A 25,544-nucleotide genomic window follows, 5' to 3' on the forward strand; every position below is an offset into this window, starting at 1 on the left:
AGAGAATAGCAGTAATAGCCTCAGTGTTTCCACAGCTGAATATCCTGTTTGCAAAGCCCATAGCATGCAGTGAGTGCTTTATTACTGGCTTCTGCTTGAGTTAATTGTAAAATTGCAATGGATTAAAAGTGTGTGTGTGTGTGTGTGTGTGTGTGTGTGTGTGTGTGTATGGGAATTTGAATTGCAGAGAAATTTGAAAGGATGTAACTAAGGGTGACAGGACTGTTTTTTTTTTATTTTAAAGAGAAGAAAACAATAACAAAATAACACCAATGAAGACAAAAACAAAACAACACAAAAAATAATAAAAACGATACAAGATTTCAAAACAAGGTGATAGGAATTAACAGTGGTTGTTTCTGAGAGGTCAGTGTCTTGGTTACTTTTCTCCATTGCTGAGACAAAATACCCCAAGCCCAAAGTTAAGGAAGGAAAGGTTTATTTAGCTCACAGTTTGTGGAGGTTTCAGTCCATAATCAGCTGGCTCCAAGGCAGGGTGAATAAGTGAGGGGGAAGAGTTCAAGGTGGCAGGAGACAGCAAAAGCAACAAGAGCAAAAAAGTGGGGAGAGCTAGCCTCTTTTCCTCCCTTATATTGTACTCCAGCTATCCATCACCACCACCCCACTCCAGGGCAAGTGTAGCACTCACACCATCTCTGTGCCCTCCTTTCTCAGAAGAGGAGGATGTTTACAAAGTGAGGATCCTGGTCCCTTGGCCTCTTAGTTAAACTTTCAAACTTCTCAAGTAGACACATTGTATCTCAGTGAACCCTCCCCAAGGCAAAGTCACTAGGCCCAGACTACCTGCTGCAGAGCAGTGATCTGGGGGGAGAGGGAGAAATGGGGAGATATGAAATATGCTGGGTAAGTTCTAGACCAGCAGCACTAAGGAGCCTGCAGGTATTTGGAGGTGGTCAGCTCCTGTTTAAACTCTGCAGGCGACATTTGGGGCAGTGCAATTGGGTCAGTTCATGTTTTATGATGGCAGGGCTTCATGAAGCTGGGTCACAAGCTGAAAACCAAAAAGAGAATGAAACCTCTGAATGAGGGTAGTGAGTACAAAATTCCCCAGAAGGGAAGCACCAGGAAGGGACAAGTGGCTTCCTATGAAGCCAGGCAGACTGCAAGTCCCCACTGCCTCACTGATGGGGAATATCAGGCAGGTATGCAGGCATGCAGAAAGGAGAGTGGGCAGAAATGCACGTGGGACATCACTCAGATAGCTGTAACTGCCAGTGTCAGAGCTGGACTCAGTAGGTTTTTCCATTTTGGAGTAATTTCCACATGCCTTATATTGGCTGTGATACCATTTAAAGAATAATAAGAAACAAGGATTCAGATCAAATCAATTTTTCTTTTCTATTTGCTGTCAAAGAGTGAATGAACATGGAGCCAATAAACTGAAGAGCTCTCATTCTTGTGTGATAGTAAACATATACGAATCTGCCAGAAATTCACTCCAAAAAGCACTGATCCAATTTTGAGGGAAAGTGATATTCCAGTGTTAGAGCCTAGGGCTACATATGACCCCCGTGTGGTAATAGTTTCTCCCTAGTTTGTTTGTTCTCTCTCTTTCTTTCTCTCTCCCCCTCTCTCCCTTGTGAAATGTAAATGGAATTTCAGAGCAGCTCACAGCTTCATCATTCTGACTGAACGCCAAGCATGAACTGAACACGTTAGATGTTTTGTCTGCAGGATGCCGCACTCCATGGGTGGATGTCTGTGCAGGTCTGTCCGGGAATAATAGGATGAGAAGCAAGAGGGCAGTGCTGAGTAAATGAGAGCATACTTGATGTGTTTCTTTTCTGTGTATTTTTCCCCGAAAAACTTAACTTGAACCAATGGAAATGAATATATCTTACGTTTTCTTCTATCAACCCTGTCCCTCAGATAAGTGCACCATCCCCAAAGGGTCCAAAGCAATGTAAGATATTAACCATTAAATGGATACGTAAACACGTTTCCCAAAGAATGACTCAGATTTTTTTCTCTAGCGTTCTCTTGACTCATTTTCTTATTTCTTTAGTATCTTATTTCTTCTCTCAACAGTCTTCAGCTTCTTGCTCCCTCTTAGGTCCTTGCTCTTAATCTGTAAACACGTTCAGGTCTCTGAAATATGAGCAAAGACTAAACAAAACACACATGACCTTTCCTTTCCCCTTGCATCCCATCATTCATGCAGTATGTTTGCTGTGCTTACCAGGTGCCAGGGACAGTTCTCATGCTGAGTTGAAACAGAATAGACCTGCTTTTGTGAATCTAGTAAGAAGATTCAGATACTATGCAAACAAACAAGGAAAGCTCTAGCTATCGTTCCGTAGGCCACATGGAGTCTTTGTTGGATAAACTTCCATCAGCCCTTGCAGCAGGCTAATGTAGCCTTGGTAACAGCATGTGGGCTAGATTTCTACCCACCTGGACCCCTGGCCTACATAGGCCTGCACTTCATTCCACTTCCCCCTCTGCAGCCTCCTTGGAAGAATAGCCTGTGATTATACAGTTTGTTATGGTTTGTGTCTGGATGTCCCCCGCAAAGCCTCATGCAGTCATGGGGTGAGCTTCTACAGTTTATGACTGATTCATGCTCCACTGTTGGAATTATGGGTGTGAGTGCTACTCGTGCCCTAGTTTGCATACAATGTAAGGGAGGGAAAGAGGCCGCTAGCCGTATCTCCTCCCTTGTGCTCTGTTGCTTTTGCTGTCTTCCACCGCCATGAATGGTTGCCCTCTGCCATGTGCCACTCTGCCTTGGAGCCAGCCACATATACACTGAAACCTCCATGGACCATGAGCTAAATAATCCTTTCCTTCCTTAATTCTGGGTGTCAGGTATTTTGTCTCAGCAATGAGAGAAAAGTAACCAAGTCACCCTTGTTCCTTACCAGTAGCAATCTGCCCCAATTTCCACCATATGACCTCCAAGCTAAGAGCTGTGGCTTTGGTTCTTAATCACATGACCTGGGCCTTCAACATTACTGCCCATTTCTCCACTGAGTTCTACATCTCTAGTTCACCTCTTACTTCTCTAGCTGCTCGTTCTGACCCTAGCCCTCTTCTCTTCTCACTTCTGTTTCCAAAGAACCATCCATCTGTCCCTCCAGTTCAGCCACACTTCTCCACTGATGGATCACATGTTGGACTCAGATCTCCTTTCCCACGTTACTAAAATCTGGTTTCATGGGGTGTGACCAGTGCAGAGGTACAGAACTTTGAGACTAGAGGGGCCATGGCCTTGAAATTTAAAGTTTTTCCATCGCCATCTTAAAAGTAATAAAAATTTTTCTTTGAACTTTGAACTCGTGTTCTGTTAGTTTATACGTCTGCTGGAACTGCCATAAAATACTCTATACTGGGTGGTTTAAACCATAGAAAATTATTTCTCACAGTTCAGGGGCTGGAAACCCTGATCAAGGTCCAGCAAGGCTGGTTTCCTCTGAGAGTCATAAGGGGAGTCCCTGCTCCAGGCCTCCCTCCTTGGTTTGCAGGAGGCCATCTCCTGCTGCCTTGTCATGTGGTCATTCTTCGGTGCCCATGGGTCCCCGGTATGTCTCTATGTATTGATCTTCTTCTAAGAACACCTGTCACATTGAATTAGTACTTCCCAATGACTGCATTTAACCTTAATTGCCTCTTTGAAGGCCCTATTTCCAAACACAGTCTCATCCTGAGGTACAAGGGGTCAGAACATATGAATGTGGGGGATACACAACTTGCTGCAGTGCATGAAGCGTGCTGGTGTAATGGAACATGCGATATGACCTCAGAGGCCTACCTCATTGCAGGCCTGCCTCCTGCTGCCTCCCCAGGACTTGTTCTCTGCTACCAGCCCCGCACCACCTGGGCTCCCAGCCATCCAGTACTTCCCTCCTTTCATCTTTCAAAAGAATACGGATGCAGGTGCGGGAAGAACTGCAGTTTAGCTTTCTTGCCCAGAGATGGCATGTTTGGACTCAGTATGGCAGGGGTGAGCCTTGTACCTATCCAAAATCTAGGCATTCATGACAGACTGGCTAATGTCATGGTTCCTTGGAGTTACTTGTGGTGCATGGGTCAGGCAATGGGCTGTATGAAGGGAAACTGACTTCTCTTCCTTGAGCCCCTGATTCAACGTCTCTACCTGTCAGCCAGGTTGAAATTCATAGATACAGATGCCCTTCTACGCATTTACAGGGGACGGTGGACTCCATGAAGCTAAGGACCCCTTGTGATTTGTCCCTGCCGATCTTTCCAGCCTCACCCTGCCACCCCCACAGAAGTCCGCCCGAATTAGCACAGCTGCCCTCCCTCTGCACACGTTCACTCTTCTCACCTCCAAGATTTGAGCATCTGCTCCCTTCTCTGTCTACAGTGCAAGCCCTTCACTACCGTTGTAACAAAACACCACATATCTTCAACATTAAAATCACACATTCGATCTTCCCAGGGAATCCTTACTGCCATCTCCTACTTCCCATCACCGAAGGTGAAACAAAGAGCTCCTTTAGGTCTTTCTGAATCTTCTTTCATAAGGATCATAACATGAAATGTTGCTTATTTTCTTGTCTGTCCCTTTACTAGATAATAAGCAATTCTGAGGGGCAACAACAGCGTTTTAATCATCACAGCTTTGCTGGTGCCTGGTGCAGAGCTGAGCACAGTATCTGTAAATGTCAAAAGGTCAAGGAGCACACCAAGGAGTGACGACTGTGCTGAAGCAAGAGCTTGTGGGGAAGAGCATGCATGTTGAAGTCAAGCAGTCCCAGGTTTAAATCCTGACTCGATTAATGATTATTATTGTGGTCTTAAGGAGATGACTTTTAAATACCAAATTTTCCAATCTTGGAATGGGGCAAATATACTTTACCACAAGGCAAACTGTTGATTTACATTGGCAAATGTCTATTGTGACATATAACTGAGTCTTGTGACTAGATTTCTGTGAGCTGGAAAGTTATTCTGGAATGCAAAGCCAAAATGAAAAGACAGTGAATCTGGGTTCTTGCAGATTAGTTTAGTATCAACAAAACTACACTCATTAGGTGTCTGCGAGATGCAAGATATTGCAGAGAAACAAAGTAAAGTAGGCTGAAAGGGAGTTAAAATATACCCGCGACACTAGAGTAGCAAAGGACAGATGCCATAGGAGCGGCAGCAGGTTTTAGGTTAAGAGCTCATTTGCAGCTGAGCAGGGAGGAAGGCCTGGTATTTGAGATGCACCTTGAAGGAAAGGTAGAAAGGTTTTGCTTACCCCTCGGGTAGTGAAGAAGGACATGCAGCTGTGGAAAGGCAGAGACACCTAACAGAGACCTGTGAGCTCTGCTGTCTTATTGATGCTGTTCCCTGGCTGTCGCAGCTTCGGCTTCTGAAACTAATGATGAGCACCCCATCTTTTTCGCACAGGACAGTGTGCCCTGGTTCTCTGCCTCATGACCCCTTGGTACTCGGAGCAGAACAAGGTCCCCTAAGCAGACAGCAAATGTGGAGCCTGTGTGCACCACTGGCTCTCAGCGCGAGCAGCTTTGTCCCTGCGCTCCCTGAACAGTTTCACCAGATGCTGACGACATGCAGCGTAGGCTCTGCTGCATGGCTGATAGATTGCTTCCCTACCGGAGACTCAGGAGCTACCAGCAACTCTCATCATAGATGGGCAAATTCTGTCGTTCAGAACGCCGTTGCCTATAGATGAGGCGTAAGTAGCTTATACACGTACACTATGAAGATGGTTTCCAAAACATTTCACTTCATATGCGAGGATGAAGCTACTGCAAAAGAATCAGTGACTCAGATGTCATTTCCAGGAATGACATCTCTTCTGGCACGGCGAGCCTGCCTGCACGTGTGCTTCACGGTGGCATCTCTCCCCTGCAGAAGGGCTGTCATTACACCAGTGGTCTGGGTACCAGGCTTCTGTGCCTGGAGATGGATTAGTTCCTTCACTTACTGAGGACACCTTGGGAATTCTTGTAGCTTCACTCAGCTACCGTTTCGTTTCAGCATTTACAAAATGGAACTGGGACTACTCTCTCCCTGATCTGGAACATCTGAATACTAAAGATCTCAGCGCCAGCGCACAGCAAGGGCTCTCGCTCCAGGTACCAGGCTGATCTTGTGTTCTCATCCGACTGTGAAGGCATCTCCATCCACTCTGTTTAGACTGCCCCTCACCAAACATCCATTTCCTGCGTTGGTTGTTGTCTTTTGCTTTCAGCCCGCTGCACTTTATGATTGTCTCCAACCTTTCACATTTCATGGTCGTGGATAGAAGCTCTAGCAAGCTGTGTCCCCAGTGTTTAGTATCTGGCAAGAAATACAGTCTCAGTAAATATTTGCAGGACGGGAGAAGGATGGAGCCAAGCCTATTAATCTGAAACTACGCTGGCCCGGTCCTACCCCTTTGGCGCCCTGCTTTGGAGGACATTTGATTGACCACTGGCGCCTGCTCTGTGGGCAGGAGGAGGCCCTGAAATTGAGCTTCGTGTTAAGCAGCACATTATGGAGGACGCAGACCTTACTGAACTTGAACCCAAAGCTGAGGATTTTTAGGATTTTTAGGAGGTGCAAATCATGATGCTCCATTCCTTCTCCCCTGAGCCCAAAGTTGGCCTGAGCAACCTAACCCGCTGCAAAGCCAGGGAGAGTTAAGAAAACAAAACAAAACATAACATGATTTTCCCCCTGCGCTGTGTAGCAGGTTCTGATTGATTCAAACGCAAGAGCAGCGTGAGCAGGCGAGGGTTCTTCCGAGCACTCCCGCTCGCGGTCGGCGTCCTCGGTGGGGCTGGGAGGGGTCTCCCGAGCTCCAGCCGGGCTCTGCGCCCCGCGCCCGGCGCCGCCTCCGCCTGCTGTCGGGAGCGCGCGTCTCCGTCTCCGTCCCGATCTCCGTCCCCGTCCCCGTCCCCGCAGCGCCGCTGCCCCAGCGCGACTCGCCCGGAGCAGGGCCCGGAGCCGGCCGAGCGCGCGGTAACCCGGGCGCGGAGTGCGCACGGTCTGGCCCAGGCGGTGGTTTTTAGGTTTTGTTTTGGGGTTTGTTTGTTTGTTTTTTTGGTTGTTTGTTTGGTTGGGTTTTTTTGTTTATTTTGTTTCCAGTTTAGCGGGTGGAGGGTGGGTAGCGCATGGGGTGGGAGGGCAGGAACAGGGTTTGGGGGTGCCCGGGGGAAGAGCGTGGGGAGACGGGCAGCCCAAGTTTAAACCTTCCTGCAGCCGGCCCAGAGCATCCGGAGAGCTGGGAGCCAGGCGCCCGGGCGAAGGTGGGCTTCCTCCAACGCCCTGGCCGGCAGGTGAGCAAACTTTCCTGGCCGCGGGGGCTGCGTGTGCCCGCGGGGCCCCGGCACGGGGCGCCCCGCGAAACGCGGGGTCCGTGGCCCTGGCGCGCGCCCCGTCGGTGGGTGGGTTTTCCGAGCGAGCCCTGACTTGACAGTTCCGTTGGTTGGGAGACCGTGGTTTCATCCTCCCTTTCCGTGTCATGATTTGAGGAAGGCCTTCGCAAAGTAGCCTCACTGGAAACCTATTTTTCAGGCTCTGCGGTTTCCGCAGCATTTCGGATGACACAGACTGTCAGATTACTACAGTCCGTTACGTCTGACACCAGGGAAACTGCCAGTGACGTTTTGAAAGCAAACGCAGGAACATGGCCATGCCACTTCAGGCATGAGTCAGGAACTTCCACACATAAACTAATTCTTTCGAAAACCCCAAAAGCAAGTAGCAGTATTTCCAGTGTGCAAGTGAAGACATTAAGGTTGAGATACTAAAAAGCTTTTGCCCGCTGACCCCCCCAGTTGACAGTGGGAGGAGGGTTCTGGAAGCCAGGGCTGTGAGTCTGGCCTAGGACAGGGTAGATCAGGTGGGTGCATCCCCAAGAACAGGTGCTGGAGAGAGGCCTGAGGCTGCCGGGGAAGGTGGGGGTGGGGAGAGGCCCCTGGAAGCCCCGTGCCCTCCGCGAATTTTGCGTGAGGAGGAAGGTTACTGGGTGATATGACAAGGGATAGGCAGAGTTGCTGCCTTTCTTTTTGTTTTGTTTTGTTTTTTTTTTCGGTTTTTCTCCGGTACCGGGAACCGAACTCACGACCTTGCGCTTGCCAGGCAGGCGCTTTGCCGCTGAGCTAAATCCCCAGCCTCCGCTACCTTTCTTTTTAAAAATGAGAAAGCTTTGCCTAAATACCTGTAAGGAGATCTTGAAGCTGGGAACGACCAGATTGTGGACCTGGTGGCAAGCGCTCTCGAGCAGTGAAAGCAGTTATTAAAAAAGAAGACAGAAGTCACCTTTGCAAGGGTGTGAGAGATGCCCACAGAGTCAGGAGACCTGAGAGATGAGCTAGAGGACCTCTCAGAGGAGAGAAGCGCAGAGTCCTGGCAGTGTTCCCGAGCAAACTCTTCACAACAGAAGCTCACAGGCAGCCAGGACAGCCTTTACAACAATTTTTTGCCAGACTAACTTCTTCTTTTTTTTTTTTTAAATAAAAGGAGGAAAACATTAACAGACAGACAACATTTTACAAAATAGCAAAAGAACAGTACAGACAATACAGAGTTACAGACAAAGTGGTAGGAAATTAACAATGCTTGTTGTATTACATATTGATATCTTCAAAGTGGTTTCTCATGAAAACAGATAGAGACATGCAGTATTAATCAATCAAGGACTCATTGACACTTTCTTTCAGCAAAGAAACAGAAGACAGTAGAACAACCATGTTAACTATCCTGCATATACATACATAGAAAATTTCTCCTTCTTTCCCTTCTCTTTTCCCGCATCCCAGTTGCCCTTTACCCTTGACCGGTTTCCTATCATTTCACATGCTAACCGTCTACTGGGCTGTAGACTGGGCATGCTCCATTTACTGCTCCTCACCTGTGAGGTAAGTGTGACTCATTAGGGTAATGATACAAGTTTAGTGACTCGTGTTTTAAAACATAAAACTCCGTAGAAAATATCAGAATACATTGCGCAAGCAAGGGTATTGTTTTGTGAAGGCTGCGTGTGTGCGCATGCGCACATGTATGTACGCATGTGTACGTGTATGTGCGCATGTGTGAGTGTGCGGAGACTATGTTGCTGCTTCTGCATACCTAGCTTTGGCTGCCGCGGTTCAGACTCCTCTGCTGACCCCCAGAAGGTTACAGTGGGAGTGATATTTAATTTTCTACTTTGCAAATGACATCTTCAGGGCCTCCGCGGAGTAAACTTCCTTCTCCACTTTTCTGCGGGATCCCAGAAGCGGATGCATTTCGCCAATGAGAATTTGGTGACACGGTCATGAAATGGCTGCTCTGAATTCTTCTTTTTGATTTTCTAATGTCTCGAGGGCGACAGTACCTCGGCTGGGTGTCCCTAATGCGCAGTCCCCTTTGGCCCTCACTGCAAGATGACTGTTACTTCCGTTTTACCAACAGAGGTTCCCCAAAGCAGAGCTCCATAGCTAAGTCGGAGTCCCTGACTCCTCCCATTCCTGGCAGATGCCCCTGGTCTTTGCAGGGGCATTTTAAGCAGGTGCTTGCTAAACCTAAGAATAAGGACGGGGAGAGGGTGGCTTTGTCCCCGTCTCTTCTAGTTTGTATCACTCACAAAAATAAAGACATAGAAGGGACATCCATCAGAGTTGCCGCAACTACACAGCTGGGAGGAGAAACTGTGAGACTCATATTATTATATCCAGACAAGAGAATATCAATACTAGAGTGCTGGGCTTGCAGTGAGGTTAAAGGTCTATTTCTGCACTCAAGTTCAAAGAGGAAATTCAAACAGTAAAAGATAAAGCACCCTTACTGAGCAGGAGTTCATGTAAAATAAAAACCCTGGAATTTCAGTAGCCCACCAGCTCTGAGGGAACCGTTGCCAGATGTAACTGCTCAGGAGCCCCAGAGGATTTCATTGATAAGGTCGTGCCTTTCCTTACAAATGTTTATATGGGGCTTGCTGCCTGTCAGGCACAGGCAGGAGTGTTCGCAACCTTAAATCAGCCCTTGTGACAACCCCATAAGTAGGGAATACAATTATCATCATTCCCATTTAACAGATGAAAAAACAAAGGGAAAAAGAAATAACTTTCCTGTGGTCACATAGCTAATAAATAGAGCTCAAAATAGAACCTGCGCTCTGGCCACCACCATCTGTATCCTCCCTGTGATGTTTGGATCGAAAGAACCCAGAGTCCACTCTACCCTGTACTTCATCCTGGGCCCCACATCTATAAAGGACAGGGCCCACCTTCAGGTTATCCAGGGTGAAGTGGCCTGGACAGCAAGGGCCTGGAATTAAGCTAAATGAAGAACAAGGAGTGTTAAGCTGGCAGAGAAAGCCCTTGGCCAGGTTCAAGAAAACAGTCCTAGATCGTTGAAGAGCAGGAAGTGGGTTTGTTCCCAGTAGTGGAATTAGGACTTCTGTTCCCGGAAGTCAGGCCAGTGATGGATGATGTTTTAGAACTGTGGAGAGGTCGGAGTCACCACTGGGTGTGTGTGTGTGTGTTGAACATGATGTTCCTGAGAGCCCTCAGAATGTTCCAGTTCCCCACTTTCATTAGAAATCTGTGTAAAAATGAACTTTAATTGGAAATTGTCTATCCTAAACATTTGTGTGTGTGTGTGTGTGTGTGTGTGTGTGAGATAAAACAGGGTACTAAATTTAAGTCTTGACTAAGGCACACTTTCAAGTTCTGTGGATTTCCAAAGGAAAGCGCTGGGACTACGGAGTAGAAACATTGGTGTAGATATTTGAGGATATTCTGGAAACTTGTGAATCCATTGGCCACTTCAAGAATCTGAGAAGTTAGGCTGGGGGGTGCATCTCAGGGGTATCGGTAGAGGGTAGCATGCAAAGGCAGGTTTCAGTGGTGAGTACTGTGGAAGGTGGGGCCTGAGTCTTGTTGGAAGATGTCTGAGAGACGTCTGCTGGCACTTTATCATAAGCCTAGTGCTAGTGAGAGGGACTTTTAAAGGATTGTGAATTGAGGTGCACATGTGTCTCCCACCTGCATTTGGGGCTCACTGGGAGGCTTGGGCAGCTTCATCACCCGCTTTCCCTAAGTTTGGTGGGCAAAAAGATGCCTGACGCTTTCTTGAAGGCCCAGGTAGGATCACAAAAGGAGAGAGAGCTAGCTAAAGGTGGGGGTACTCCAGCAGCTGGTTTCTAAAAATCCAGAGACAAAGAATGGAAGCCAGCAGGAGACAGGCGAGCACCACTCAGACACTCATAAAGAGAGTGCGCAGACTCCTTTTGCTGCTTTGATCTTGGAGGGGTGAGAAACGGGCTAGCAGGAGAGTGCATGGTGAAGAAAGAAGCCAGCCTCCTCCACCACCAGCAGGAGGCAACTTGAAGCAGGACCCTAGCAAGATAGGGCAGATGTCATTGTTACAACCAGGTCAGGTCCATTTTAATTATTTTAGGTCTCTGAAGTGATTATATAAATAGTAAAGTTATGGCAACTGCTCCAGTATTCCTGTGAGGACAGGGAAGATAAATCCCTTGGATACATTTGAAGAGATGATAGAAAACAAAAATAAAATATAATTTTGATCAGACCCTGACAGCACTGCCAGTTTAGAGTATGGGCTAGTTATGCTTGGAGTAAAATAATAAATAGTAGCAATTTATTTGCTTGGTGTCATAGTTGCTTCTGACAAATAAAGATTCAGAGGCAGAAGCAGTTAGGAAAGAAAACATTTGCCCGGTGTGCAAGGAAGTGCTGCTTCAGAAGACTGGTTCAAATAAAATTTCAGAAGTACTTAATGGAGAATACTGCACAAAATTACCAGCACTGTGAGTGTACATTAGCCTGTTGTTCGTGGTTGAACTTTCTTGCATGATTTCATTTCCCAAAACTTGTGAATTATATTCAGATAGTAGCATAGCAAACAATCAGGGATTTGTTTTCTTCTTTTAAGGAGTGGGGCATGTTCAAGATTTTATTATTGAGCTGGGGATATAGCTCAGTGGCACAAGCACCTGCCTAGCAAGTACAAGGTCCTAAGTTTGATTCCCAGTACCAAAAAAAAAAGGATTTTATTGCTTTAGAGACCAACTCCCAGATAAGATGGTCATGTCGTGTCAAGTTGGCTTATATTGGAAAGTGAAATAACTTCTTTTTTTGGATTGGAGTATGAAAAGTGCTTACTTATGTCTGAAAGAGGGGAACAGTATGTGTTTTTACTTCCTTTTCTTCACAAATATGATTTTTCCGTACATTATAATATTGTTGAGATATGAAGCAAAGAAGCAGAAATTGAGAATTCTTTATGATATCTGCGGAAGTCAAAAACCTAGGTCTAATTGTTGCTCAGTGGAGGTTTTAATTTCTTGGATTTCTGTTTGGATCTGTTGCATGGATTCCATGTCTTTCTTATGTTGGGCATTTGTGGTTTCCATCATTTTCTAAGTTCTTCTATCCTTTTATCTGTGTCTACTCTAATAGCTTTCATTTGGAGCATCATTTCTTTCTGTACCTGGGAGATTATTTTTTTCTATAGCCTTTTCCACTTGTTTTTTCACTTCTGTTGCTATCATTGCAGAAAGTTCCAGTATTTGGCTTCCAATTTCCTCTATCTCATTGTGCTCCGGGCTTGTCCTGGGTGGGCTGGGGGTCTGGGGTTGCATTTTGCTTCTGCATCTTGTCATTTTCCGTGTTCTCTTTTTTATTTTATTTTCTGTGTTGATGTTTGCTTATTAGTTATGGTAGATAGCTTTATTATTAGTATCATCTTCCCTAGGAGATGTCTGTTCTTCAAGGATGTTTTCTAGATATAGGTGGTTCTTTACGTCTATCCCAAGAGCCTACCTTCCCAATTTGTTAAGGATGAAAAGTTACCATTTGGCTTAGCACCCAGTCCTTTGGTACTGGACTAATGTGATGATTATGACCCCATACAATCGCAGTGTTATCATACAAAGGAGAAAAACTAATTAAACACGTATGACATCCTGGCTGAAGTAGTACAGTTAGCAGTAACAATAGTTTCAAGTATAGCTTAGCTACTAACAAACTGTGGTAACTATTAACCTTAACCTTTAACCACAGACACAAATTCTAAAGTTATACAAAGCCCAGCATATACAATGTACTTACTTATATGCAGTGATTTTCCCCTTAGTGGGATTTTACCCTGTTGTGTGTGGAGTGTGGTTTACGATGGGTAGGGGACAAGATAAAATGATGAATGAGGTCAAGTAGAGTAGAATCAAGGCTGGAGGTCAAAGGATGATCACCTGAGTTTTGGGAAACTGGAGGAGCCAGGAGAGAAAGAATGAAAGATAAAGTGAAGGAGTATTGAAATGGATCAGAAAGGAAAGAGACAGTGTTTACTCACATGAAAGTATCATAAATCCCAGAGGCAGTTTAGAAAAGAGAGAAAGAGGTTCAGCAGAAGAAAACAAAAAAGAAAGATAAGGAACCTAAACTGTGAGAAAAAAAAAAAGGAAGAGAAGAAAGGAAAAAAAGAGAGACCAGAAAAACAGGAGGAAAGAAAAAAAAAACTCAAACAAAAATGACCACAAAATACAAACCAAAACAAGACAAAACCCAACCAGACAGGAAAAGGACAGCAATCAGACAAACAAGGGAGAATAAAAGCAGTAAAATTCCTCTGGTGCTCACAGTTCTGTGCTAGTGTCCAAGAGAGATCCCAGAAGTGTGCTGTGTACTCCAGCCAAGTTTGCTGGGGGCTCTGTGCCGGGTACGGAGCTGATCTCGGCCTCTGGATGTCGGGGCTGGGGCTGGTCTTCTGTTGGAGTTGTCCAGAGCCCTTTGATACAAAGTGGAGGACCCACCTACCTCTGTTCTGCTCGTCTATGTGCGGAAGCTCAACCCTGGTCCCCGTATCTTACCAAATGCTGGTTCCTCACTGCTACTTCAGACTTGCGCGCTGCTCGTCTCACCTGGGCCTGCACGTGTACCTGCACAGGGGCCTGGGCTTGCTGGTCATACCTGTGTGCCCCTGCCAGGACCTGGCTTGGTTTTGCTGATTGCCCTGGTGTTGCCAATGAGTGTGCTCACCAACCTTTTGGACCCTAGGGAGCAGATTCATGGAAGACAATTCTGCCACAGATTTTTTTTTCTTTTGCTGGTTTGTAAGTACGCATGGTTCACATTAGGGTTCAAGGTCCTAGGACAGTGATGGTGAACTTTTTAGAAACAGTGCCCAACCTGCAACCCAAAACCCATTTACTTATCACAAAGTACCAACACCACAGTTAAACCTGAGTACTGAGATTTTAGTTTGGAAAAAACAACTTATATATGAACATCTTTTGTGTTAAAAGAAAAACAAGTAACCTGTGTGCCATAGGTGTACCAGCTCCGCCCCGGGAGAATCTAAGGCAGCCTCTGACCTGGCTGGAGGCAATGACCAGGCAGTAACGCAGGCAACGGCAGCGACTGTGAGTGCAGATCCTGGCTGCCCTCCTACCCCTCATCTCCCGCTGTGCGGCCCAGGCCTGCAGAGGCCGTGGACCAGTGAGTGGGCTGGGGCTCCTCGCCTGGAGAATCAAGGAGCAGAACTTAGATGAGTGAGGGGCCATGATTGTAAACCATAGCTGGTTTTCTACAACCCTTGTTTACATTCTTCAGAAAATATACCTCTACCTTGGCTAAAAGGAAAGAAGAGGGAAGGGGGGAGCAGACATTTAAGATAAAAATCTAGAAACCGTATCATACAAACAGCGTACAGTCCAACTAGCACTTTAAAATTTTTAAATTTTCCTAAATTAGCCCAATGGGAGAAGAGCAGTAATGATATTCCTGGGAGAATAAAGCAGAGGTTAGAGTGGTAGAAGCAAGAATAGTATATGTTTATCATGAATGCTTACTGTCACATACCTCTACTATTAATATAGCATAGATAGTAATCCTCTAGGTTACTTGTAAAATTGATGCTTCAGGAGGATGAACAAAGTATGTTTGGAGACTTGGGGTTCTAGTTGGCATCCTCAGACCTACTTGGCATCCTCACCTAAGGTGAGGAACCTGCTTTTAGCTCCTTGCTTTACCATGCCCCTCCCTAACTCTTCTGGCTGGGCCCTCCCTGTAAGCTGAGTGGACCCCAGTTTGCCCACTCCATCCGGGTATTTGTCATCAGTCATCTTACCGAGGTGTCTATGGGTGGGCTTGGAGCAGAAACTAGAAAGACAGGCATCCTGGTTGCAGAACCCCAGGGAAAGGAGGGCAAGAAGACCATTAGAAAAGTGAGGTTTCCTGTTGCTCATCTCAAGCTGTTAAATAAATCAGTGCTTTAATTTATATTTCTGTGGAACAGAGATGGAAAGACTAGTCCCTCTCCTTTTTTTTTTTTTTTTTTTTCCTTGACAAAAAGGATGATTTAGCTCAGGCTTATAAAGAATGGTGTGTGCTTTTTGGAGACAGACACCATGAGTGAGCCATACAGGGTAGGCTCGCTTGGGAAGCCATCTTCACAGTGCTTAAAGATATGGCTAGTCTTATTCTCCAAAGTCTTACTGTGTCCCATGTTTCAAAAACTCCACTACTTAAAATTTAAAGTGTAGCAAGTTCCCTAGCATTGTGAAGATGGTCGAATTTTAAAATTTTCTTTTGCTGGGCCATGATGCTTTAGAGTAGCACCTGTATAAATCAGTGTGAAGGTTCAGGGAGAGGTAGTCTGATCTTTAGGGAGAGGAGATATCTATTTCAGCTGTAACAGTAACTGTCGTGAATGTAGTGAGCACAGGCAAGGTAGTGCAGGTCCACAGGCGAGTGCCTGGATGCTGTGATAATACTGATGCCAGCTGCAGCTCACCTCTGGGAGACAGCTGCCTTCATTGTGAAATGTATCTCTCCCCCTCGCAGGGTGCCTACGATGACATTTCACCTATAAAATGGTAATTGTTAATGAGAGTTGTTTTTTTAAAAAAAATGGCTTATTTGACAAAATCAAAATGCCAAGCCAGGTTTGCAAAGTCCAGCTGGTCTCCAGGAAACATTCCCAACAAGGAGGCCAATTTACTGAGGTAAAGGTGCTTCCTCTTTGGCATTAGGAAGCCACTAACTTTAAAATGTTATTCCTGGGAGGGATCTTCTAGCTTAGATTAATTTAATTTTTTTTTCTTCTTTTAAAATAATACAAGGAGATATTAAAAAATAAAATGTAAAAAAACACTCTTCTTACCTCTATGAAGAAATGAAACATTTCATCACAAGAGCAACAATGGTTAATATACTGTGTATCATGATCTTTTTTTTTTTTGGTTTTTCTCTGGTACCGGGAACCAAACTCATAACCTTGTGCTTGCCAGGCAGGCGCTTTGCCACTGAGCTAAATCCCCAGCCCCTGTATCATGATCTTATAAGAATGATCAAAATGTTACTCAGAGTACAAGTCATAAACAAAAAGACTTTCTCTTACAAAGAAGGAACAAGCCGGGGGTATAGCTCAATGGCATAAGCACCTGCCTGGCAAGTACAAGGTCCTGAGTTTGATTCCCAATACCAAAAAAAAAAAAACAAAAACAAACAAAAACCCAAAACAAACAAACAAACAAAAACAACTAAAAGAAAGAAAGAAAGAAGGAAGGAACAAATAAAAGGACAAAACTTTCTTTTTCAATGAACAAAAGAAACTAGTAGTATAAATGAAACAGATTTGAAACAACAGAATAGATAATTTGGGGAGTTATTTGAACTTCTCCCTATTTCCTATTTATCTATTATTTTGAGAGAGAGAGAGAGAGAGAGAGAGGGGAATCATGTGATATTCAAGTTTACATTTAACTTATTTCACTTAACTTTATGTTCTCAAATTGCATCCACTAGCTTATGAATGCCTCAAGTTTATTTTTCTTTATGGCAGAGTAGTATAAGAAACTAGGCGAAAAAGAAACCTTTCTATGTTGTTGGTGGGAATGTAAACTACTATAACTAATATGGAAATCAGAATGGAGATTCCTCAAGAAGTTAAAAAATAGACATTCCATTTGATCTAGCGATCCTTCTTCTAGGTGTCTTCCCAAAAGAGTTAAAGTCATCATGTTACAAGGATACTAGCATGTCCATGTTTATAGCAGGACAACTTATAATAGCTAGATCTTGGAAACAGCCTAAATGCCCATCTCCATATGAATGGATAAAGAAAATGTGGTATTTATGCACAGTGGGGTTTGGAATAATTTGTTACAGAGTTCTGAAATGAACTGGGCTAATGACAGTGAAGGACAACAGAAGGTGAAACTTACAAAAAAAAAAAGAGAATTTGGGAGGCAGTCGTGTGTTTCCAGCACAGATACTCCCAGCTTTTCTTGACTGAACTGGTTGGAGAAGGGTGTTCCTCCCAGGCTGGAGAAATCTCCAGAACTTCTTCATTTTCTCAGACTGAAACTTTGTATATATTATATAATCACTCCCTTATGTCTCAGAACCCTCAACCCCTCCTACCACTGTTCTACTTTCCACCTCTTAGAACTTGACTATTCCAAGTACCTCATATAAGTGGAACAATATAATATTTTCCCCTTTATGTCTGGTTTATGTCACTTAGCATAATGTTTTCAAAGTTCATCCATGTTTGGGACTTCAGTCTTTTCCAAGGATTAATAATATTCCACTAGATTTGTATACACAGATGTTGTTTATCCATTCATCCTAAGAGGACCCTTGGGTTGTTTCTACTTTTGCCTGTTGTACATAATGCTATTCTTTTGGTGTACAAGTATCTTTTTGAGTCTCTGATTTGGGTTCTTTTGGGTACATTTTCAGAAGTGGGGTTGCTGGGTCATGTAGTAATTCTATGTTTAAGTTGAGGATCCCCTACACTGTCTTCTGTAGCTGCTACACCATGAGGGTCCATTTGCCCACAAATTTGCTAGCATTCTTTTTTCCTGACTTTTGAAGATAGCCCTCCTGATGGATTTGAAGTGCTATCTCCTCACGAAGCATTGCTTTTTTGGTGCTGGTTCTTTGCCTTTAATCATGTCAAACATGCTTTTACTGAAGGATCAGGAATAAAGCAAAATTAAACTGTCATGGAAACCTGGCAAGCCCTGCTGTAGTAGAGTTGTTGGCTTGGGATTCTGCTTGTGCCCTCAGCAGGCCTAGAATTTTTAAAGATCAGATAAAGAAAAACAAGGACAGAGGCAGGAGTTAAGCTAGGATTTTTCTATGATAGGGGCCCCAGATTTGTGGTGGCAGCAAGATATTGGAGTCAGATACAAGACAAGTAGCGTAACGACACATGCAGTAGCCAGAGAGGGTGTTGCCTAACTCCCCTGTCCTGATTCCACATTCACCAGTTGACCTTCTCACCTTAGCCGTTGTTTTCACATAGTGTAAAACATGTGCCCTGATTTGCTTGCTATTGTATTGTTTATTGTAAATCAATGAATGAATGTTCTAGTTATGTCATTCTCTATGCTTGGGCAGTGTGACTCCATCTGTACAGGGCTTCTCACCTGGAAAACTGAGGGTCTAGCTCCCTGGACCTGCAGGCCAAGGTGCAGTGACCCCTCACCTGCCTGGGGACAGTGTGTCTGCAGCCCTCCTGAGCGTCTCAGCCCATGCCTCGCCTGAAGAACACCTCCCCAGGAGGAGTTTTTGTATCATCTTTCAGGAGTTTTATCCCTTGTGGGTGTGGTGTTCTTCTTGATGTCCAGCTGAAGGTCACTGTCAGAATAGAGACCGCTGCTGCTCTCAGGCTCAGGCTGGAGAGAGAGAAGCAGAAGAAGATAATTTGGTGGCTTATTAATTGCATATCTGCTATGACCCAAGACTTGTGCAGTGATTTGGTCTGTTTATGCTGCTAAAATAAAATACCTCAGACAATAATTATTGCTCACAGTTCTGGAATCTAGAAAACCCAAGATCCAGGCACCAGCAGATTCAGTGTCTGGCTGTGGATATCTGCTTCATAGATAGCACCGTGTTGCAGTGTCTCTACATGGTGGTGGAGGACAAGGGAATTTATCTGAGCTTCTTTTATAAGGGCGCCCATCACATTCTTGAACGTTGAGCTCTCATGACATAATAAAGGAACCCAAACTTAATACAATCACATGGGGGTATCAGGTTCCAATACAGTAGTATCTTGCATCCCAAACTTAGTTCATTACATGATTCTGAGGGAAGACGGCCATGCTCATGTTTGTGCAGGGAAGATGGCTGTGGTCATGTTTCTCACCCAATGCAGGGTTCACAAATAGGAGCAAAATTTTGCCAAATATTTCGGTTTGTGAACCAAATTGTTCCTGAAAAGAAGCATTTGTGAACCAAGGTACCACTGGATATGAATTCTCCGGGACATCGACACTGAAACTGTGACATGTAATTGCTGGAAGTCCATCAAGGAACAAAGCGGAGGACAGCTCTGCCTGGATGGTGTTTACTGAAAAGCAGGCCAAAGGAAAAGGGAAGGGCACGGGAGAGTTGGCCAAGGCAGTCCTCTCCTAACCTGTAATACGATGTGTTAGAAAGATCTGTTAGCATCTCCAAAAGTATCTCCAAAACTCAAGGACAATTATGATGTTCCAGTATCTAAGACCTGAGCTGGTTAACATTTTGTGGATTGAACTTGGGAATACTAAAGAGCCAGGCAGTGCTAACTTGAAAAATTACCTTTTAGCATGTTTACTACTATGTAGCTGCATGGGGCATGACCAAAGGAATTGATTTATGAGGTCCGAGCGGCTTGTCCTCTTCAAGCCACGAGTGGATGGAGAAAGGATATCCACCTGGACAGTAGTCAGATGAAGACTCCAAAGTCCTGGAAACATGACCTCTGATGCGAAGAGAGAAGAATCTACATCCTGGGAAAGGAGTTGCTGACTTAAAATGGGTTCACAGAAACGTGGTAAACTAAATGTTTGCTGGGGGAGCCTCCACGTTGGAGTCCCCGTGGAATGAATTGCAGCCTAACTTAATACGTGAACTAATGGAAAGCCTAATTTAGGGGGGCTGCTCTTGTGACAGTAGCTGAGCCTCAGTCAGTCAGCGGCTGAGCTGCCGTTTGGTTGTTCGCAGGCAGCCATCCGATTCAGATAAGGCCAGACACTACGCTGATGCGCACTGAGCTATCTCGGTACCTCGCTTCTGCCTTCTTATTACTTTCATCCTGGGGACTTGGTACACGTCTATCACATGTCTTAATTTTTTTTTTGTCTCCTTCTCTCTTCCTTCCTTGCTCCCCTTCCTTTTTGCAAAAGATCTACCTCCCTATTTTCTATTATCTATCTTTTATTTTCCTCCATATTTATATTTTAGGTTCTGTTCGTTTGGTTTTGTTTTCGTTTTTGTTTTTTTCTGGTACTGGGAATCGAACTCACGACCTTGCACTTGCCAGACAGGCGCTGTGCAGTTGAGCTAAATCCCCAGCCCCTATTTTGGGTTCTGATATAAGAGAAACCATGTAGTATTTCAGCTTCTGTGTTTGACTTATTTCACTTAACATTATGGTCTCTTTTGGATCTCTCTCTTCCGCTTTCTGTCCGTACAGGTTGCCTGGCTCCCCTGGAGGCTGCAGTGCTTAGCACCTGGCTCTGAGAGCTGAGTCACAAATCATGGTTATCTGAAAGTCCTGTTAAGTTTAACTTAGCTAAGGTTTTTCTTTTTAACAAAAGGAATCAGCAGACTTAGGAGTGAGAATGGGAAGTGTAAGTGGGAGGTGGGACCAGTAACGGTGACCATGTGAGCTGGAGAAGGAGACCCGTCGGCATAATGTGAGTACTGCTCCGGGGGGAAACTGTGGGCTCTCACTCGGGAGGTCAAGCGTGATTCCTTGCTGATGCTTGTTGCCGTAAGGAGATGCTGGTTCTGGTCTAAGTAGGAACCAGACTCATATCTTTATAGTCACATGTTCTGCATGTGCACCTACCTACCTAAACACTGGTAAGCAGCGTGCACACGCAGATTTGGCTCATGTGTCTGATCCTGCCTCTGTGAAGTGAAGGAATTAAGCTGCCGAAGTTGTGACTCTAAAGTTCTGCCCTTAGGCTGGGGGCTACTGAAGTACAGTTTGGTGGGACTTTGGTTTCTCATGTGTCTTTGCTGGAAAAGATCACAGGTGATAAGTCAAGGGGTAACTTCTCTGTGTTGTGCTAGAGACAGCTGTTTCTGAAAATAGGAGGAAGAAAGAAAAAAAGCAGGTAACTAATGAGGCTGGAACTGAGGTTGGTGGTCCTGGTGGTGAGCCTACTTTGAGAGAGAAAGAGGGAGAGAGAAGGGAGAGAGGGAAGGAGAGAGAAGGAGAGGGAGGGAGAGGGAGAGGGAGAGGGAGAGGGAGAGTCATTGCAAAGGAACTCTGATTTCAAATCTGAGTGGGCCATTTGGTCTTCTTCTGTACAAGCTGGGCACTGTGCGTCTATGGATCAGTCACATTGGCCAAGAGCTTCTCAAATGCCTTTCTGGCTACACCATTGTGTGTGTGTGTGTGTTTGCATAAGTGAGTACATACTCGGTTTTCATTGTTTCTGGGTACCTCTTGGACCTTTCTTTAATGTGCTAGTCCCATGGCTGCGTTGGTCATCCCTTGAAAAGCTTCTCTGCTGATACTGATCCCCAGCGCTGAATTACAGCTTGTCCCACTCCACAGTAACAGCCTCAGGGGTGTGCATGTCATCTTATCAACGCCATGATGCAGCGCCTTTATTCACTCCACATCTTTATTCATATCCACATCTGTGTACATCAGGCCAGTGGAGAGAGTCGCTTGCTTTTGTGTATAAGATGGAAGAGTGCTCAGGAGTGGTATGGGAACTTGGCTCGGAGGAAGAAAGGTTGAACAGTCAGAAGAGAGGATGAAAGTGCTGGAATGTGGGTGAGAGGAAGGGTGATGGTTGAGGGAAGGATGTCTGGGATCTGCTAAGCAACCCTTAACTGCCTGGGTTTGCAGCCCCAAAGCCTCCATCAGCGGGTGAGCCGGGCTCATACTGCCCCAAGCACATGTGGGAAGGTAACTTCCCTTTCAGGTGTTGCTTTCAGATGCAATTGTAATTTTTATTATTGCTTTTTGCTGGCAACAGTACTTGTGGCTCCTCAAAAGAGCAATTTCTGCTGCTGTTGCTGCTGCTGCTCCAGGAAGCTTGTTTAGGATGTGTTTCCTGCCATAGAAGTTATTTAATGACTCTGATATTATAGAAAAATCTGACACTGAAGACATCTTGGCGGGGATGCATGCCATGTTTAGGAGCAGCAGGGCGCAGGGGGCAGCTGCCTGCAGAGCCCTGCTATTTCCTGTTTGTAGAGCTCAATAGAGCAGCTGCCAGCTTTTAGCACCCCGTTGAGTGAGCGTTGATGTCAGACCGCCCTCACTGCTCCAGAGCCAGAGCTGCCAGATGCACTTTACTGTGATGAGATCAGACTCTGGAGGCAGCTACCCAGACATGTTGGCAGTTTCTGTCTAGTTTATGTTTCAGCAAAGCTCAGAGACACAACCCCTGGTATCAGTAAAGGGCATGATACAAAATGCTGCCTCACTATAACCTTCTATTTGTTGTTTGTCCTTGGGCATCTGATGCCTTAGCTGACTAACTTGAGACTTGGATGAAAAAAATATTGCCTTGTGGACTTTTTCAAGGGCACTAGATGCCTGTTTTAAAGGCGAGGACAGAAGTTCCATCCTCCAAACCCATCTTTGGGATGTAAGAACCAGAAAGAAACAGCCAGTAAGAAACAGAAGCCCTTCCTTTTATGTGAAGGCTACCAAGATGGCAGCTTCCTGGGGAGGGGCGGGTTAATATTCCATCCTGCATTTCTCCAGGACCTTGGGGGGCTTTCTGTCTCCATTTATCTGCCAGAATTTTGCACATCTCTCAACGTGGCTGTCCACTTTCAGAACGTTGGCACATGGAACTTTCAACCCTTTTGGTAGTGCAATTTAATAGTATATCCTGGGATGGTTTATTTAGATGAAAAAGAATAGTATGCAGAAGAAAATAAGAAGAAATGAAAAAGCACTCTCTGTATGGTAGGAAGGTGGTCAGTGTTGCTCACAGCTGACTCTGATGTGAACATACTTTGTTCACCAGTCCCTGGCTGGCTCTATGAGGGTGGTGTTACTGCTGCTTTCTGCCCTAGGAGAACAGCAGGAAGAGCTGCAGGTCCTGTGAACCTTGGCAGCCGCGGGGGTGGAGGGGTCTCTGCGTGTGCGAATGTGTGGAAGGGGAAAGCAGCTTTGCTGTCTGAGCCGTGCTATTTTCAGGGAGGACAGAAAACACTCCCTGTCTGATCTTTGTTCTATGTACTTCCCATTATTTTTCTTTTCTACACAAAGCCTGGTGCCTCCTTTTGTGCTGCTCATTTCACTGGCTAGAATATTGATTTCCAATGTAAATAATACAATCACACCAGATTTTATCTTATTTTCCTTTAAAAGGGAATTATTAATTCAGACTTTATCTTACTTTCCATTCAAGTGAAATTGATCAATTCACAAATATGTTAGAGTTGCATGAATCCCAGGATATAAATGTTGATCTCATGGCTTTTAAACAACCTGGACCAATATATTTTCATTATAATTTTACTCACAGAGACCAAATAACCACATGGTAAATTTGATAGGAATTGGGCAACTGGGCAGTTGGTACCAAGCATCTGGCAGGACAAACCTAGGCTTTTCTGTCGCAGTTCAGCCTGTCTTAGCTAATCATAGCAGTGCTGGCTACTATTTACTTATCATAACCTGAGTCTTTTTGTGCAACATTGCATTTAGTTTTTTGCAGCATCTCCATTATGTAGGTATTGTTGTCTTTATTTTCCTAGTGGAAAAACGAAATCTCAGGTAATTCTTTTCATGGGTATATAACAGAGGTTAGCAAGCACATTTTTTGTAAAACACTAGGAAGTATTTTATGGTTTTTGGGCCATCCCATGTCTGTTGCAACTACTCATCTTTGCTATTATAATGCTAAAGAAGCCATAGAAAATACAGTGATGAATGGATGGCTCTGTTGCAAAGAAGCCTTTCTTATTGACACTGATATTTGAATTTTATACAATGTTCAGTGTCACAAGATACCATCCTTTTTTTTTTTTTTCTAGTACTGGGGATCAAACTGAGGGACTTTCTCAGGCATTTTTAAATTTCTTATTTTGAGGCAGACTCTTGCTAAGTCACTAAATTGCCCAGAAAGGGCTTGAATTTGCCATCCTCCAGCCTCAGCCTTCTAGAGTGCTGTGATTACAGGTGTGTACTACCACACTCAACTTTTTCATATGTTTAGAAACATAAACATCCTTCTCTTGAAGGCTGTACATAGACACAGGAATGATAGTTAATTGTGGTGTCAACTTGAATAAGAAACATGGTATTATGGTTTGGTTCTGGAGGTCCTCTGAAAGCCTCATGCAGTCATGGGGCAGGCTTCTAGAGTTTATGATTGATTCATTGGTGTGAGTGATACATCTGCCCCGAGGCAGGTAGTTTGCATATAATGTAAGGGAGGGAAAGAGCCTGCTTACCGCTGCTCTTCCCCTTGTGCTCTAGTTGCTCTTGCCGTTTTCTGCTGCTATGAACAGTTGCTTTCTGCCATGTGCCACTCTGCCTTGGAGCCAGCCAAGTATGGACTGAAACCTCCACAAACTGAGCAAAGTAAACCTTTCCTTCCTTAATTTTGGGTGTCAGGTATTTTGTCTCAGCAATGAGAGAAAGGTAACCAAGACACATGGTTTCTTATTCTATGGATTAATTTAGCACAGTTCTGCTGTGTCTCAATGATTGACTGACTCAAGAGGGAAGACCCACCCTGGGTCAACTAATAATCATGTAGCTGAGATGGAATGCAAAGAGAAAGAAGAAGGAAATCTCGCTTCTGCTTCTTTGGAAGAGCTCCAGTCTTTGCCATTTCCATTGGACATTCATCTTCAGGCTTCCAATTCATATCCTTCAGCTGATGTACTTGCATGAGACTCTATGGTGAACTCTAGGCCTTTGACTTTTGGCTAGGTGCTCCAGCTCTCCAGCACACAGACAGCCCTTTTGTATTCTTCCATACCTGACTCTGCAGATGGTCGTTGTAAGCCTACCTTGCAAATCCTTTATATATTATATTCTTCTAGTGGATTGTAACTGGTACAGTGGGCAGTGATCTGGATTTGCCCACCTCTGACCTAGAGGATAAGAATATGTAGGGAAAAAGGGAGGGTTTAGTATGGGGCTGGTAGGAAAAATACTCATGCAAGAAGGAAAAGCCTGTACGAGAAAAACGAGAGGTATTTGAAGAACCACTTAGAGCCATGGGAAACCATGAGAAGTTTTAAGCAAAGCAATGACAATGTCTGAGACTGGCTGAGTGGAGAGTAGATGCCAGAGGTAAGAATAGAGGCAGATCTTGAAACATCTTTTCTTCTGAGCAAAGTAAACCTTTCCTTCCTTAATTTTGGATGTCAGGTATTTTGTCTCAGCAATGAGAGAAAAGTAACCAAGATACCATCCTTTTTTTTTTTTTCAGTACTGGGGATCAAACTCAGGGGCTTTATCAGGCATTGTTAAATTTCTTATTTTGAGGCAGAGTCTTGCTAAGTCACTAAATTACCCAGAAAGGGCTTGAATTTTCCTTGTGTTCCCCTTTCCCCCATTTCATATTCTAGACAAGATCTGCCCTAAAAACTTGACTCCAAACTTCCTTTCCATCAAAA

At 44.7% G+C, this 25,544-nt stretch overlaps 1 protein-coding gene across 4 annotated transcripts in view; it reads left to right on the forward strand.

The window, feature by feature from the left end:
* Positions 1–6,703: 6,703 nt before the first annotated feature.
* The window catches only part of Mrap2 (melanocortin 2 receptor accessory protein 2), a 46,558-nt gene continuing 27,717 nt past the window's right edge, over positions 6,704–25,544 (forward strand). Inside the window, exons 1-2 of one of the 4 annotated variants that reach the window (XM_013510708.1) lie at positions 6,704–7,002; positions 7,180–7,256. The gene's annotated coding sequence lies outside the window, so the exon portion shown is untranslated. The remainder of the gene's footprint in view (positions 7,003–7,179; positions 7,257–25,544) is intronic. The other 3 variants (XM_005377696.1, XM_005377694.2, XM_005377693.2) reach the window with 3 other exon arrangements.

This window comes from Chinchilla lanigera, unplaced genomic scaffold, assembly GCF_000276665.1.
Source record: "Chinchilla lanigera isolate Chin_1 unplaced genomic scaffold, ChiLan1.0 scaffold00010, whole genome shotgun sequence".
NCBI lineage: Eukaryota > Metazoa > Chordata > Mammalia > Rodentia > Chinchillidae > Chinchilla > Chinchilla lanigera.